The sequence below is a fragment of the Eublepharis macularius genome, chromosome 3, assembly GCF_028583425.1.
Source record: "Eublepharis macularius isolate TG4126 chromosome 3, MPM_Emac_v1.0, whole genome shotgun sequence".
In the NCBI taxonomy this organism is placed as follows: Eukaryota; Metazoa; Chordata; class Lepidosauria; order Squamata; family Eublepharidae; genus Eublepharis; species Eublepharis macularius.
The window spans coordinates 58,535,709-58,552,535 of record NC_072792.1 but is presented as its reverse complement, the minus strand read 5'-3'; positions in this window follow the sequence as shown (position 1 = coordinate 58,552,535).

Here is a 16,827-nt window from a genome sequence, read left to right as displayed (position 1 = left end):
AGGTGGGCGAGGAAGGTTGAGGGTTTGCCGATGACTGGAAGTTACGTCACTTCCAGGAGTGAAGTGGAGGCGCTGTGGGGGATCCCCCCCCCCCGCTCATTGTGCTATCTTGTGCCTATGGACTTCAGTGGAATTTGGATCATAGGAGGGCACTGTGAGTGTGGTACAAAAAGGTGCATTGGAGGTTCCTAACTATGTGGACAACCTTGTGGGGTTGTCTTAAATCACGCTCCCTCAGCCAATCCCCCCTTTCTCCTGTACCCTCTGGAAAAATGGGGAACACAACGATGAAAAGTGTTTGTACGGGCACGCAGGACAAAGTTTCTAAAATGTCCCATCTTTCCCCAGTAATTTTCACCCACGTGTACAAGAGCATACAATAAGCTCTTAATACTTCCCATCTGGAAGTATTACTGCCCAGGATTTTGTTACTGTTTCTTATGAGGGGCTGCCGCTTTTACCTACAATTTTCATTCTTATTACACATCTGAAGAAGTAAAGGCTGACTCACAAAAGCTTATGCTGAAATAAACTTTGTGCCACACTTGATTTCTGTTTTACTTTGCTGCAACAGTCTTCTTTTGAAAGTATTTGATATTGTAAATGTAATAAGTATTTTCAGAAGCTGTTGTAAACCCATTAACCTGGAAAAATCACATGACAATATGTGTTTATTTTTATTTTAATATATTTACATTATATTGATAGACTACAACACAGGCTATGCTAACATAAAATAGAAACATTTTGAATGTAAACATTTCATTAGAACAATAGTTTGAATAGCAGCCTTAAAATTAGGCTTCATTAAAAAAAAACACCAGCAAAACACATTGAAAGAAGGTCTGGTGCGCCTCTCTAGGGAGATCTATAAAGCAGGTGTCACCACCGAAACAGACCTATTTTTGCTTACAGATATGCAAACAAATGGTAACATCCTGGTAGCATCTCTCTCTCCCTTTTTTTACGTGCCCTTCCTCTGGGGAACTCTCAGTGGAACTAAATGGCAGCAAACTAATTTCAACATAGGCCTCCCAGATCTCAGTCCACTTGAACCATTACACCACACTGGCTTTCTGATTAACTCATAATGATGATGTTTGGCATAAGGCACTCTCTCAGTATCCTGGATCCTAGTAATATAGGGCTTTAAAAATCAAAACAAGCACCTAGAATTGAACTGCTAGAAACAAACTGGTAACTCATGGAGTTTATGGAGGATTGATGCAACGTAGAATCTGACGGAGGTTGCTCATGGTGGGTGGTTCTTGACCAGAGAGGTGGTGAATATGTTTTTCCTGCAAGGGGTCACATTCTCCATAAATTCAGAGTCTTGGAGTGCTGCTTAATCCAGGCCTCCTTTTGAATTTCAAGGTAGAAGTTGTGATGAGAAGTCTTTCTAGTCTTGTCAGACCACATGTCCCTGTTCATGGAAAAGAAAGACCAAACTACTGTTGTTTCCTGGTTACTTTGCAACTAGACAACTGTAAAGCACCTTCCGCAGGGATGCTGCTGAAGACAGTTTGGAAACTTCAGCTGTGCCAGGACAGGATATTGGGTGGAGACTGGTGAAGCTTATAACTTCATTCATCATGGCTACCATTTTGTGTTTTACAGTAAATTCAGTGGGCTATTTTTCTTCAATATGGCTTTGGTATTGGATGTCTGAGTTAGTGTCTTCTCCTGTATAACCTTAACAGACTGAAATCTAGTATCACAAATGAAATCTAGTGACTTTCTGCAAGATTCTCCACCATCTGAACTAAAATTGACCACTGAGAAAAGAGCCTTTTTTTGTAGCAGCTCCTTGCCCGTGAAATTCTCTTTACTGAACCACATCTATCTGTTTGGACCTTTCAGAAGAGCTTTAAACACATATCTTATTAGACAACTGTAACCAATGCATTGGGAGCTGTCAATTGTTCCATTTTGATTTCCAACTTTTTCACAGAGCATTCTGCATGGCTCATGTGCCACAGCTTTCAGTTTCTTCTGCTTATTTGAATCTCCTTCTTCCCGCATTACCAACATGCACATGTGCTTTAACAACCTATCACAAACAAGTGACCTTAATGTGATTTTGTGTACAGTTATAACAAAATTATTTTGGTGTATGTTTTAAAAGTGTACATATATCTTTAAGTGAAATACCATACAACAACAATCTTGATCTAACCAGACTGTTATGCACCCCACTTTCCAAAGCAGTAAGAAGTTTCATAGGTACCATTTCCTGACTTTTATTTCCTTTACATTAGAGAACACTGGAAATTTATAGTGTCCTGTAATAGTTGCCTTACTTACCTGTATTTATGTAGAGCATAGGTAAATCCTACAAGGCAGTGGATGCACTGTTCCAGAGCAAATTCCAGAGGATGCACACTGCCCTCCAAGATGCAGGATCACCTTAAGCCAACCCACAACTCTATGTCCAGGCCTCCCTCTTCCCAATACCAAATCTGTTCTTTTTCTTTACATACCCACAAATATGCCCCTCTGCTCAGCTGGGAAAATGTCACATTCTCCAGTATAGCCTCTCCTAATAACTAGCTCCCATTAAGGAAATGTCTTCAGCTATTAAATAATATTTACATTCTTTTGTTAAGTTACTGACTCATGTACTCCTTTAGACAAGTTCATAACGACAGACCTATTCATAGTAATCAGGATAATAATATGTATGATTGTAATGAGTGCTTTCATTGTGTGCGTTATCAATGCATATGTGCACATCTGTAATGTAGGGGAAGAATGAATGGAAAGAACTGAAATCTGTGGCATACATTAATTCCAGAATTATTATTAGAAATTCTCCTAGTTACTTTGGAATTAAAGTGGAGTCAATGGAATAAAGAAATGAACAGGAGAGATCTGCATATCCCTACTTGCATGCCATTGTGTGCAGGTCAATAAAGCCCTGTATCAATTGAGTTCATTCTGTCATACTGATTTCCCAAGAAGAATATATTCTAGATGCCCAGTTTAACAGCTTATCATTATTAATAGATGCAGAGGAGTTAGCCGTGTTAGTCTGTGGTAGCAAAATCGAAAACAGTCCAGTAGCACCTTTAAGACTAACCAATTTTATTGTAGCATAAGCTTTCGAGAATCAAGTTCTCTTCGTCAGATGCATGGTACAGAAACTGGTCAAATATAGAAGAGGAGGGGGGAGGAGGAGGGGAGGAGAGAGAAGATGCAGTTGGGGGGGAGGGGGATGTAACCAAAACATTCCTTTGCTAGTAAATGTAAACATCTTCTCTTGGTATGGAGATTAATTGGCTTGTGTGAGGCTTCAAAGGAGTTTGCTGTGTCAAAACAACCAGACCATCCAATTCCAATGTAGTGTAAGCCTTCGATAACCACAGCTCTCCCCGCCAGATGCATCTGACAAAGAGAACTGTGGTCCCGGAAGCCCAGGCCAGGTGCCACTGGGCTCCCCCAGACCCCGCCTCTGTAAAGGAAATCTGTTACCTGTGATAATGTGATAACCATTCATAGTCTCTATTCAGTCCCAGCTTGACAGAGTCAAATTTGCATATGATTTCCAATTCAGCAGCCTCCCGTTGGATTTTGTTTTTGAAAGGTTTCTGTTGAACTACAGCAACCTTTAAGTCTTTGATGGAATGTCCTGGTAGATTGAAGTGTTCTCCCACTGGTTTCTGGATGTTTCCATTTCTAATGTCAGATTTGTGTCCATTTATTCTTTTGCGTAGAGGTTGGCTGGTTTGTCTAATGTACAGAGCAGAAGGACATTGTTGGCACATGAGGGCATATATCATATTGGAGGATGAGCAGCTGTAAGAGCCAGAGACAGTGTAGTTGACGCCATTGGGTCCTGTAATTGTATTCCCTGGGTAGATATAGGGGTAGAGCTGGCATCTGGGTCTGTTGCAGGGCCTGGTACCTGTGCTGGTGACCACAGTTCTCTTTGTCAGATGCATCTGGCGGGGAGAGCTGTGGTTATCGAAGGCTTACGCTACATTGGAATTGGATGGTCTGGTTGTTTTGACACAGCAAACTCCTTTGAAGCCTCACACAAGCCAATTAATCTCCATACCAAGAGGATATGTTTACATTTACTAGCAAAGGAATGTTTTGGTTACATCCCCCTCCCCCCCTAACTGCATCTTCTCTCTCCTCCCCTCTTCCTCCCCCCTCCTCGTCATTATTAATAAGCATCTTTTATATATTTCTTACGTAGGAACATACAGCCATAGACATCAGTTGTTTTCTTATACAGCTCAACTTTAGCAGCAATACATAAATAATATTTTAAAATGTGTTGTTATTCTGCAGATAACATAGTTTCCTAAATACATCTTCTGTAAGTGTTCCAGCCATTTAAAGTTCCATTAGATGTGACACTAAAATTATTTTATACAGAAACTTGAGGTTATGTTCCTGCTTGACTAACAGTGCCATCCTAATTAACACTATTCTAAGTTTATTGAACTCTGAGTATGTAACTCCGTTTAGCATTGTACTGTTACTGTCCACATCTAGTTGAGAACTGTTTAGAGCTTGTTTGTAAATGTACCCTTGATGCTTGTTTTCCTCTTGTAATAACTAATGTCTAACCCTTTCAAATGAGTACTACTGTAGAACTCCACTAGAGGAAGCTGTTGCCTTAAGCAAGAATATTAACTTCCTGACATGATTTTATAATTCTAGGCCCACTTTGCCCTTTGTTGTGATTTAATAGCTTTGCACGAGTCTACTTAATACAGGAAACTTGTTCAAAGAGGAAGAAAGGTCTATTGATGATGATATGCTATGACAGCTAAATGCAATATTCAAAGGTATTGCACCACTGAGAACCAAATGCTGGAAGCAAGCTGCAAAAGAGTGACTATTAGCATCTTGCTCTGCTTTGGGCTTTTTTCAGAGGCATCTGGTTGTCTTCTGCCGGAGACAAAGTACTGGACTAGATTGACCTCGACATCTTCCGGACATACTTACTGCTGTAGGTTGAATTCCTTTTGCTGTTATTTTTAGTGCTTCCTCACAGGTTCTGTTCGTTGTCCCAGATGTTTCTGCACTGTTTCTAAAACCTGTTTTACTCTGATGTTTTCCTTTGATTGCATTTTTTGCCTGTCTGTAAGGTCTACCCAGTTTTTCATGGCTCTGACCCTCACCTCATGGTGGATTGCACCCACTTCTGTGATGGTAGCTGTAGCTGTACGCTGTGCCCCAAAATGACCTTGCTCTTGTGCCACCTCTTCCAGCTGTTCACCCACACATTCTTCTGTATCTGAGGTTCTCTTTACATGTTACACAAATTCAACTTTGGCTGACCTACCTCGTGTTTCACGTGTGATTATAAGCATACCTTTAAAGCAGTGGAGGAGGGTGGAAATCACCTGTGCATGCACAGTTCCATACCTCTGCCAAGGATCTTCCTGTATCATCTAATCACACCTGGACAAAGGCATAAAATCAGGACATAAGGCAAATAGCTCTCCCCACAAGGCCTTTCTTGGCTAGTTAAAACACAGGTACGGGAGGGGATAAAGACTCTCCCTCTGCCTCGTATGCACGGGTGATGAATTGTACACACCCTGCACTGTCTTAACTGTAAGCATACAATCACATCTTAAGCATGAGGTGAGTTGAGGTTTCCTTCAAACCTACCTTGAGTTTGTGTAAAGAGGCCCTGAGAAACTCTGGTCACATAGCAGCCAATTAATAAAGTATAGTTAGCAACTGCTACAATTCTCCAATTTCTTCCAATGAATATTAAGGGGCATTCACAATCCTTGACCAAAGAGCAAATCTTCTTTGGCAACAGGCATCTCTTCAGCAGATGACCATTGAATCTGCACTGTGTCTTTCTTCTGCTGAGGTTCCTCCTCCTCCACATATGGTTGATTCCTGGACTGCCTCCTGCATCCATGCTGAGCTGTTGCAGGATTTAGAGTTTGAAAACAAGTGTGCACAATCCAGGCAAGAGAGTAAAGGTTGGCGGTGAGGATTTTCCCCAACAATGCCCTTTATTAGGATCCTCTAAGTGCAGGCCGAAAAAGACGCTGTAAACTTGAAAAAAGCAAACAGAGTGGGTTGGTTGAAAGGACTTGAGTGCAATGAGATGGGCAATTCTTCCTTAACTGGAGTAATGTCTGGTCATTAGTGGTCCACTTCAAAGCAGCCCCACTATGGTGGGTAGGCATAGGAGAAGGGGACAATTTCCTGCAGGGAGGGTTCCCTTTGAAAGAAGCTGTCTTATGGTTGGGGGTTGGGGGATGGGGGAGGGACTTTTCTGATGGGGGGTGGGGAAGTGAAGAAAATCTGTCCAACTGTTGGTGAATCAGTGTTGCAAAGGTGGATCTCCAAGGAGGGGAGAATTTACTGGTTCACTGCCAAATGAGGTTTTGGTTACATGTACACTAAACTTGTGGGTTTGGGGGAAAACCCCAACTCAACCCAAGTTTAACGCATGATTTTACTCACCTTCAAAATGGTTTGAGGGAAGAGAAAAGGACTCCTGTGGGTGCACGTAGAGGCCGGAGAGGCTTCCTCCCTGTATTCTACTCAGCATGCTTTCACCATTAGAAAAGAGCAGGGGGGGGGGTGGAGGCTGTTTGTCTTACTGCCTGTTCCATTTGTATCCTGGGTAAACATGAGGAAAAGAGAGGAAGAGAAAAAGTAACTCTCCCTCCCTCCCCATGCCTCTTTTCAATAAACAATGCAGTGACTGGATTTCAAAATTTAAACAGTGCAATAAAAACAGTATAAGAGATATTACAAGCAATGCAAGAAATGGATTTCAGGAATTAGAAAATTACAAGTAGGAGGGCTCCTACAAGAATTGCAGGGATGGGAGTCTCCTCTCCAGTGTGGTCAGTCCCAGCCTCACTGCCTCAATCGTGGGGCAGCATTTCCCCCCCCCCACCGCCACTGCAGCTTTGGTGATGCAATGGCAGCAGTTCCCCCACCATATTTGCTGCCTCCACAGAGGTAGGGGAATTTCCCCTCACCCCAGCTCACCCAAGCTTGAGTTTGGCAGCAGAGACAATTCCCACATCCCTCTTACGTGACTCCACATTTGCTGCCTCCATTGAGGCAGGAATGGTGTTTCTCCTCATCCCAGCCTGGGCAGCCTCTGTGATGGGCATGGGGCCATCTCTGTCAGGAGCTGTTGGGCGGGGGAGGGGGTGACTGTCCTTTGGTGGTTCGCACAGCATGCTGTTTTAGGTCCCAGGGCAAGTGTTGCCTGCTCTTTGGCACCCAGGCAGCTACAGCAGCCTCTCTGGTGCTGGTGGGCATGGTCTGGTCTCTGTCAGAGCTCTTTTTTGCTGCTGGTGGTGGTGGGGAGTCTGTTGGTAGGCACTTTGTGCAGTCTGTCCTCTGTCTTGGCAATTAAGCATTTTGGGTACTGTGTATGGGCATCCACGTGTTTGTGCACAGCTTTCTCAGCAGCGTTGGTGTCGTGCTTTTTCTACCATGGCCTGTAATTAATGCTATTGGTGTTGACTCCTCTTTTCCCCTGAGTTTGGGAGGTTGGTGGGAGGCACAAATTCCCCTTTGTGGTGGAGGAGTGTTTTCCAGGAGTGCACTTTGCATGACTCTTCTGAGGATTTGGTGGACTGCTCTTGGAATGGTGAGATCTTTAAAGCAGCACAGCAAGTAGCGCATGCAACCACAGTAGTGTCTGATCATTGGGGGGGGGGGGGGGATTCTGTGAAGCCCCTGCCACGTTTTCAAAGATTTTTTATTTTTCTGCACACCTGGAGCATGCCCCAAGTTTGCCGAAAATCCTTACTTGCATGGTCCAGATCCATATATTCAAGCATCTATATGCAGGAGCCTCTTGCAAATTATGTATATGATGTAGTAAATACTTTCAATGAACAGTACCATAAATTTTGGTTTTAGTCCCTTTATGTAAGCAGCGAGAACCATTACATTTTACTACAGCCCTATTTCCTTTATTAAAATATCCTGCTGATCATTTGCACATTCTGCAGAAGAAACAGAAATGCAGGTGCCTTCCTGACCTTCTGAGGCAGGCCTTCCCACCAAGTGGGAACCACAACAGAAGGAGCTGGTCAAAAATGGTGAGAGATTTCTTCTGCAGGCAGCCTTCAAACATCTTGAGGATGGGTCATTTAATGAAGATCTAACACTGAAGTGAACAAGACAGTTGGAAGAGGTACAGTAGAGAGGTAACTCCTAGGAAGATACGCAAACTATTCTGAATTCTCTGCACAAGAGATAAAGTAGAAGTGTGAAGAATAATACAACGCATGTGAATTTCAGTTTTTTCTTTGAATTAAACATAATCTTTTTTCATACGTATACATGAACAAAGTATTCAGGGATGTTTAGGCTGTATGTTTTAAAATCCCAGTTTTGTATTAACCCCTCACAGTATACTCATAATAAATTATGCACACAGAAAACAGTCGGCTTTGTTTTTGTAAGCTTGTTCCTTTCACTTGTTTTGTACTGAAAACCACACGCAACATTTTTGCAGAAGTGGGTGGTTTGAGGTAAGGACTTTGTGAGAGGATATCAGGAGGGGCAGTATAAGGCTACATTCCACTTTAGTTTAGCTTTACAAAATTCCACTTCTATTGCACACCAGTGTGAAACTGAAAAAGAGCTAGGCTGAGTCTGCTGTTTGCTTTGGCCCTGGAACAAAATGGGTGTGGTCTTTGGGGACAGCCAGTTTCGGAGTGTCACACCATCTCTTCCTCTGCTTCCTGCCATGTCAGGCTGCTCATGTCAGGCTACTCACCATGTCAGGCAACTGGCAGTATATGAAGCTTCGGCATTAGTTCCAGTCCCTGGTAAATCATTGTGCCCTTGTGGGAAGTTTCTGGGATGTTTTTGGTAGATGCAGCTAGTGTGAATTGCCATCCTTCAGGTTTCATTGCCTTCTGTTGCATGTTGAGAAGTTTAATCTTTGTCTAGGGAAGGCAGATGAATATAATCTCTAGTGTACAGACATTTAAATTTACACACATGCATATTATGGGTAAGGTTCATTTTAAACTGTTGAATATACAGCCGATTATCTTTTTTTAAAACATATTTTTTAACCAAAAGAACATGCATCTATTTTGGCAAGGCTATTGCAGCAGAGTAAATGCTTACAGTATACAACATGTCTAGAAGAGTCTTCAGCCATAAGTTTAAATCAGATTCTCAGGCAGTATCTTGATGGAAGAACAAAGTATTATGAGTTTCAAGAATGTTTGTTTCCATATGAGAAAAATCAGAAGATATGTTTGTGTGGGGAAAAAAAGATTAAAAATGCATGGTAACCCAGCAGTTTGCTATGGACGCATACCTGTAGCTTCACCTGCCAGTCAAGGATGTCCTTCTGACTTTGATGAGGAGGACCACTCCGTGCTTGCAATAGAATGTGCTGACCTCAGTACAATGCATGTCCTCACACAGAAGGCTCTGGACTGGGGGATGATAAGGTTGTAGAAAGTATCTGTATCTTTCCAACCAGGTATCATTCAATAGGTTTTTTAAAAATCTTGGTCTGATGCACAATTTCTCTGTTTTCAGTGCAGCCTGCAAAGCAGAAGTCATTGACTTGCTGAATCAGACTGCTCAATATATAAGGTGTTCATAATATAACATAGAGTACATAACATTAAGTAAGTGATCTGTGATCAGAAATCACCTGATATTTTCTTTAATAAATCTAGAGGGGAAGTAACTTGAACTGAGACTGTTATGTTGGGGCAGGGAGGCATTAACACCTTTCCGCTATGCTGTTTCCCCAGAACTGCAGTTAGTTCTGGGGAAACAGCATTAGAAAAATAATGTTTCACCTTTTGAGATGAGACGTACTGTTTAGATGCTTCTTTGTGCCTTATGGTAGTCTCATTCAGTGTTCTTTAATTGTTGCCAAGCTGTCTGGACTCAGATAAACTCATGCGTGTACATCAGGGATCTCCCCCCCCCCCCCCCCACTTTGAGACTGTGGGCACCTGTGGAATTCTGTCATAGGGTGGTGGGTGCAAATAAAAATTGGCTATTTCAGGAGGTGGAGCAAACTACAAAATGGCTGTTGTAGGAAGCAGATCCAACTACAAAATGTTAGTGAAATTATGCATCACTCTAGTAGTAACTCTTCTGTATTTCAAGTAGAATCTCAGTTTAACAGGATACCTTTTAACATGAAAATATTGTTTAAAATATTTTCTTGTATGCACATTTATTTATTTATTTATTTATTACATTTCTAGATCGCCCTCCCCATCAGACGGGCTCAGGGCAGTGTAACAACATACAATTTATAACATGCAGTTTATAACAATAAACATTATAAATAAACATTTAAAACATTATTCCATGTGCAATAAAATTTCTCAAATGGCGTGTATAAATATTAAAATTCAACATTTTAGGTGCAGGGCTTGGCTCTTACATAATGACCTGTGTCACACTTTATGAGCTCCTGCATTGGTGGTGGATGATCTTCAGCAGTATGGCCAGCAAGAGGACAGCCTAGCCCCCACCAAATGCCTGGCGGAACATCTCCGTCTTGCAGGCCTGGCAGAAAGAAAACAAATCCCGCTGGGCCACAGTCTTCTTAGACAGAAAGTTCCACCAGGTCGGAGCCAGGACTGAAAAGGCCCTGGCTCTGGTAGAGGCCAGGTGGACCTCCCTGGGGCCAGGGACCATCAGCAACTGCTTATTAGCTGATCGAAATGACCTTAAGGGAACATGGGGAGAGGCGGTCCCGAAGGTATGCTGGACCCAGTCCCCATAGGGCTTTATAGGTCAACACCACATATAGTAACACAGTGAATATCTTTGTTCTATGATGGCAGCTGTTGATGAAGCAACTTTTAAAATATCTGCACAGCAAATTGCATCTACGATGGCCAATCAGAAGCCCTGCTGGGCAAAAGCCCAATCTGGCCCCACCCATTTTCTAAGAACATTTGATATGTGCCAGAAGAGGTATTGGTGGGCACCATGGTATTCATGAACATCCCATTGGGGACTCCTGGTGTACATTGTCATATGCTTTCATTTTTCCAGCATCACATCCTACCATTTTAGCTGGTATGTAGCAGTTCTAGTGCATGTGTTAGGGTGTGTAGGCAGAAGAATGCTCATAAGTTGACAGGGGAAAGGCACACTGATGGGTGGCAGGGCAGGCATGTGGGCAAGGACTTGGTGCCAGTGGGTGCTGCCAGAAACCCTGGGCCCCATCTAGGATTGCCACATGCTTGCTGGTGATGGGCAAACTCTTAGCAGTTTCTCTCTTTGCCTGCCAATTGCTGGCAATTGATAGGAAGAGACAGACCTCCCCAAGATCACCCACCACAGGCAGGCAGCCCAGGCAAATGGGCACATAATGAATTGCTTTCGGTGTGACCAGAAGAAGTAGCATCGTGCAAGGGCTGATTCCTTAAGAAATGGCCAAAAACAGCATTTTTGGCCCTGGCGTGGTGATGTTGCTTTTGGTTGCACTGGCAATGATGTCATTGCACCTAAGATTGCCAACCTCCGTGTGGGGCCTGGAGATCTCTTGGAATTACAAATGATTTCAAGATGTCAAAAAGCAGTTCCCTTGGAGAAAACAGCTGCTTTGGAGGGTGGACTCTATGGTACTATAATGTGCTGAGGTGTCTCCCTTCCTCAAACCCTGTGCTCCCAAGGCTCCACCCTCAAATCTCCAGGAATTTCCCGACCTGGCCCTGGCCACCCTAACTGCGCCCTGTGTGGGAGTGTGCACTCACTAGTGTGTGTGAGAGAGCAATGAACGGGGGAGTACTCGTGCCTCCCACACACACACTTGCCCCAGCAGCTGCCCCCCCCCTCAGGTTATATGCTGATGCCAGTCCTGGTGCTGTAGAATTTCACCTTTAAAACAACGGAGCTCAGTGGCAATGAACAGCAGCAAGCCCAGGTGCACTCCACTTGCAGAGGCATCTGTTGTTGCCAACAGGCTCAGCATCATGTCTGCTTCCAGGGGCTCCAGAGGACCGGCTGCCTGCTCCAAGTAAGTGTTAGTTTCAGTACAAGAGCTTCCTGACTGAGTGAGATGCACTTGCTACATTCTGTGATGATCTTGTTCCTTCTGTTGTATGAATTCTCACATGCGCAGCCAGCAGTGAACTGTGAAAGTATCAAGGGATTGACACTAAGCTCATATTTTTATGTTGATACTATTGGGGAGGGGGTTTGCAGTGATAGACCAGCACAAGGAGATCTCTCTTGCCCTGTCAATATGAATAAGATTGTGCCACTTGTTGTCATTATTCTCACACCCACTCTCAGTCTGCACAAAGTGTGTGTGTCAGTACAATTGCCTGAGCCTGAGCTGCAGCATCCATGTAGTACTCTGAGTGTTGTACTGCAATCCCTATGTCGATGCAATAGCCTTTCACCTAATTGTTTGTATTCTCTTTTTGCTTTGGGAGTCCTGAACACATTCTCTCTACTATGTAGTTAGATAGACAGCATCAATCTCTTTCTTCTTTACTATCAGATATGTAGTTCCTAAATAAACTCTTTTAATCTTTAATCAGTACTGTGTAACTATCACTGTGTTATTGAGCACTCCTGCTAACAGTTCTGCACCTTGCACAAGGCTAACATAGGCCAAACTGTCCAATATGTGTTTTAATTAGTTCAGTCTGGGTTCCCCAACCTGTGTTGCAGTACCCATTTAGGATTATGGGTGTTTTTCTGCAATCTCTGTATTTATTAGGCCTTTCATTGAATTATATGTATTTTCTGGGTTTCCCAGACCCAACCTACTTTCAGCTGCAGGGAATTCATTCATTCATTCATTCATTCATTCATTCATTCATTCATTCATTCATTCATTCATTCATTCATTCATTCATTCATTCATTTTTTTATTCCTTTTTTATTTTTATTCTGCCCTCCCCACACAGGCAGGCTCAGGGCAGATTACATTCAATAAAAATGTTACATTAAAATGCACATTTTAAAATAGTTTAAAACAGCAATACAATATAAATATTTAAGAGAATACAAAAATAGCAGCAGTCAACCAGTCAGGGGCAGTCAGTCTACCACCTATAACCATCATTAAAAAAGAGACTAGACGGTGGATGCCTCTAATAGGGAGGGATCCCGATCTCCTCTATTTGGTGGGTGGAGGCCCAGCTCAGCCAGGCTCAGCCTGGCGGAACATCTCTGTCTTACAGGCCTGGCAAAAGGATAGTAAATACTGCTGGGCACTTGTCTAATTTGACAGAGAGTTCCACCAGGTTGGGGCCAGGACTGAAAAGGCCCTGGCCCTGGTTGAGGTCAAGCGGGTCTCCCTGGCCCCAGGGACCACCAATAGTTGTTTATTGCCTGATCAGAGCATCCTCTGGGGCACATATGGGGAGAGGTGGTCCCGTAGATACGCCGGTCCCAGTCCACGTAGGGCTTTGTAGGTTAATACCAGAGCCTTGAATCTGATTTGGTACTCTACTGACAGCCAATGCAGTACCAGTACCAGTGTTATATGTGCACCGCTTGGCACTCTGGTGATGACACGCGCCGCTGCATTTTGAACCAGCTGCAATCGCCAGATCAGACTCAGGGGAAGCCAGGCGTATATCGAATTACAGTAGTCCAACCTAGAGGTGATCATTGCCTGGATCACTGCAGTTAAATTGCAGGTTGAAAGGTAAGTGACAAGCTGCCTGGTCTGTTGAAGACGGAAAAAACAGGACCTGGCAACTGCTGTGACCTGAGCCTCCATTAAAGACTGCAGGAGCTTATTTTACTCAGGACAACAGTGTGGGTGAAGGGGGGGATTCCTGTCTCCCCTTCCACATATTTTTCCTGAGCAGAAATCGTCTCAATGGGGAGCTATTTGTTTAACTTTGGAAATGCATGTGGAGTATTCCAAATAAATGTAGCTCTCGTTCCATACAATCTGTGGTTCGAATGTCCCTCAGCCATTCATAAGAAGAGACAGACGCAGAGTCCTGTGAATGGAGCAAGTCTACTACATTTATTAAATGTGGAGGAACACAGGTTACACAGAGAGTAAAGGGTTCCCTTGTGTCCAACGCTCATCAAAGCTGCAATAGCTGCACAAAGCATGTTATCCCTTTTGATTAATTACAATATTTGTTGTTGTATTGGCTCAAATATTACTGTGATCCCCATTGGCTCAAGTGGGCTACCACCTCTAATGATACAATAGTCCAGGGATATTCTTATTGGAAGAAATAACTTTGGTCAACAGCATAATTACAATATTTCCCAATTGCCATTGCTTATCTTATCAGTGCTTGTTTTATCTTCTGAAGGAACATCTCTCTTCCTTTCCCACACATCTCTTTCATAGGCTTTTCATTTTGTCCATTTCTCTGTCCCATGTAACATTTTACCAAGGGCGACCCAATGTCGCTTTTGGCAACCTTGTATGATACAGGCAGAGATTGTTTCTCTGGGTTCCATAGGAGGGGAGCTCTCTCCCTTCCTGAAGAATGTGCTTGCAGTTGCATTTAGCACCCATTCCTCCTCTCTGGGGCTTCTTCTCAGCCTTGAAGGGTACTGCTAATCTGATTAACTCACAGCTAGCTTCCTTCTTTCATTAACACATTTTCTTTCCCATTCTTCTGTTGTTACATTTGGCATGGGCAGCGTTACTAAGAAGTTTCTGTATCAACCTATAGGCAGTGTCTAGCTAATAGTGAGTACAGGTGCAGGTGTAACTACTTTATAGCAAGCTTCACAGTGGCTGGTCTCAATCTTCACAGTGACTAACATACATAACATACATTCTGCTTTGATCATTTTGTTTCAAGTCTCATTCTCTTGCAAGTTGCATTACAAATACTACATTCGCTCCTGAGAATAATAATGCATAGCAATAGTAGACACATGAAATATTCATCTTCATTAAATCTACTTCCCACACTCTGAAGTTATGCAAATAACTCCCCATGGGGGCTTTTTCAGGTCAGGGAAAAGGCATAGAGGGGAAAGTGTGAGTATCCTCCTCCCTCACACCGCTGTCATGATCAGGGATCCCAGGTGCCTGCTGATGGTGGGTAACCTCCCAGTGGTTTGCCCACTTGCCCTCCAGTGAGCTGCAGGACGTTGCAGGCTCACCACTAGTGGACACCCCAGGTTCAAGCACGGCATGATGACATCACTTCTAAAAGTGCAAGATTTTCTTGCAGCCATATGAAGTGTGAGAGCACTCCCATGGCCAGCACAATGATGTCACTCCCAGATGAGGAGCCTACTGCCAGTGAGTATCACCTCCCCCCCACCCCCCGCACTGCTGGGAGGGTCTGGGGAGCAAGCAACCCTAGTCATGAGTCAAATTGGCTTCTGCAGACTTTAAAAGTGATGTTTCCTGCAGCTATTGTGTGACTTTGGTGAAAGTGAGTTGGGTCCAGGAAACTCCTACTCACACACTCAAACACATAACACAGAGAAGGAAGGCCAGTAACAGTTTCTGGGAGTTTGCCTAACAAAACAAAAACGTCTTAACCTACTGGCTGAAGACAGCAATAGAGGGGCACAGACAAGTCTCCCTCGTGAGGGAGTTCTAAAGTTTTGGTGCCATGGCTGAGAAGGCCTTTTCCTGGGTTGGCATCTGTTTAGTCTTGGATAGTGGGAGCACCTGAAGCAAGACCTCCGAAGATGACTCGAGTGAATGTGAGGGGAAATGTCCCACTAAGCCTCAGTTTAGGGAGTTCCCATCCAAGAGCTCTGTCTTTAAAAATAATCAAAGCAAGTAATAACTGGCAATTAAAGTTTATTGGAGAAACAACTCAAATCGATGAATTCTAAACAGATTTAGTCAAAGTTCATATCTAATAAGGTAGGCACCTTCATTTATAGAATTAGAAAAGAAATCAATGGTTGTTGTGGATTTTCCGGGCTGTATTGCCGTGGTCTTGGCATTGTAGTTCCTGACGTTTCTCCAGCAGCTGTGGCTGGCATCTTCAGAGGTGTAGCACCAAAAGACAGAGATCTCTCAGTGTCACAGTGACTGTGACTGTGACACTGAGAGATCTCTGTCTTTTGGTGCTACACCTCTGAAGATGCCAGCCACAGCTGCTGGCAAAACGTCAAGAACTACAATGCCAAGACCACGGCAATACAGCCCGGAAAACCCACAACAACCATCGTTCTCCGGCCGTGAAAGCCTTCGACAATACATCAGAAAAGAAATCATTTACAACAACAAAATAGTTTACAAGAAAACAAACAAGCTTGAGTCAATAAGTTTCTAAGGAACTAGCAATAAATCTTAAAAGCTGACAGTCATATAAACTTCAAAAGAATGATAATTAACACTTTCTTTGGCACCACTTGTTTTCTTTTGGAAAACCAGAGGGGTAGAATTGTAGACTAATAAGGGGCTGCTGAGAAGCCAAGTTTATAATATTCAAGATTTTCTTGCAGCCATGTCTGTTGCTAACTCAAAACACCCTCATTTTAATAAATGTTTAAAATAAAATAACGCCCCCCCTCCTGTCTCACTGTCTTTGTCTAAGGTGCAAATTCTAACAGAGAATGAAAATAAAGAAGTAGGTGAAAGGGCACAGGGAATAGAACAGGCAAGACTCACTTTCAGCATGGCGTGGCTAAACAATTAAACTTATAGGGGACCAGAAATTGCAGCTATTCCCCTATGGAGAAAAAATCCTTCAACAGTGAACAGGAAGATTCATATGGGAGAAGGCAGTCCTTATGGCGTGCTGGCCCTAAGCACATAGAACTTCGGGCCAAACTACAAATGACGAATGACACAGGTTGGACACTTGTCAGCTTCCCTCAAGTTTTGATGGGAAATGTAGGCAGCTTGGTGGAATGTTGGACAAGTGACAGTTGAAAAGTCAATTGGAGAGCAGTCCAGGGCCA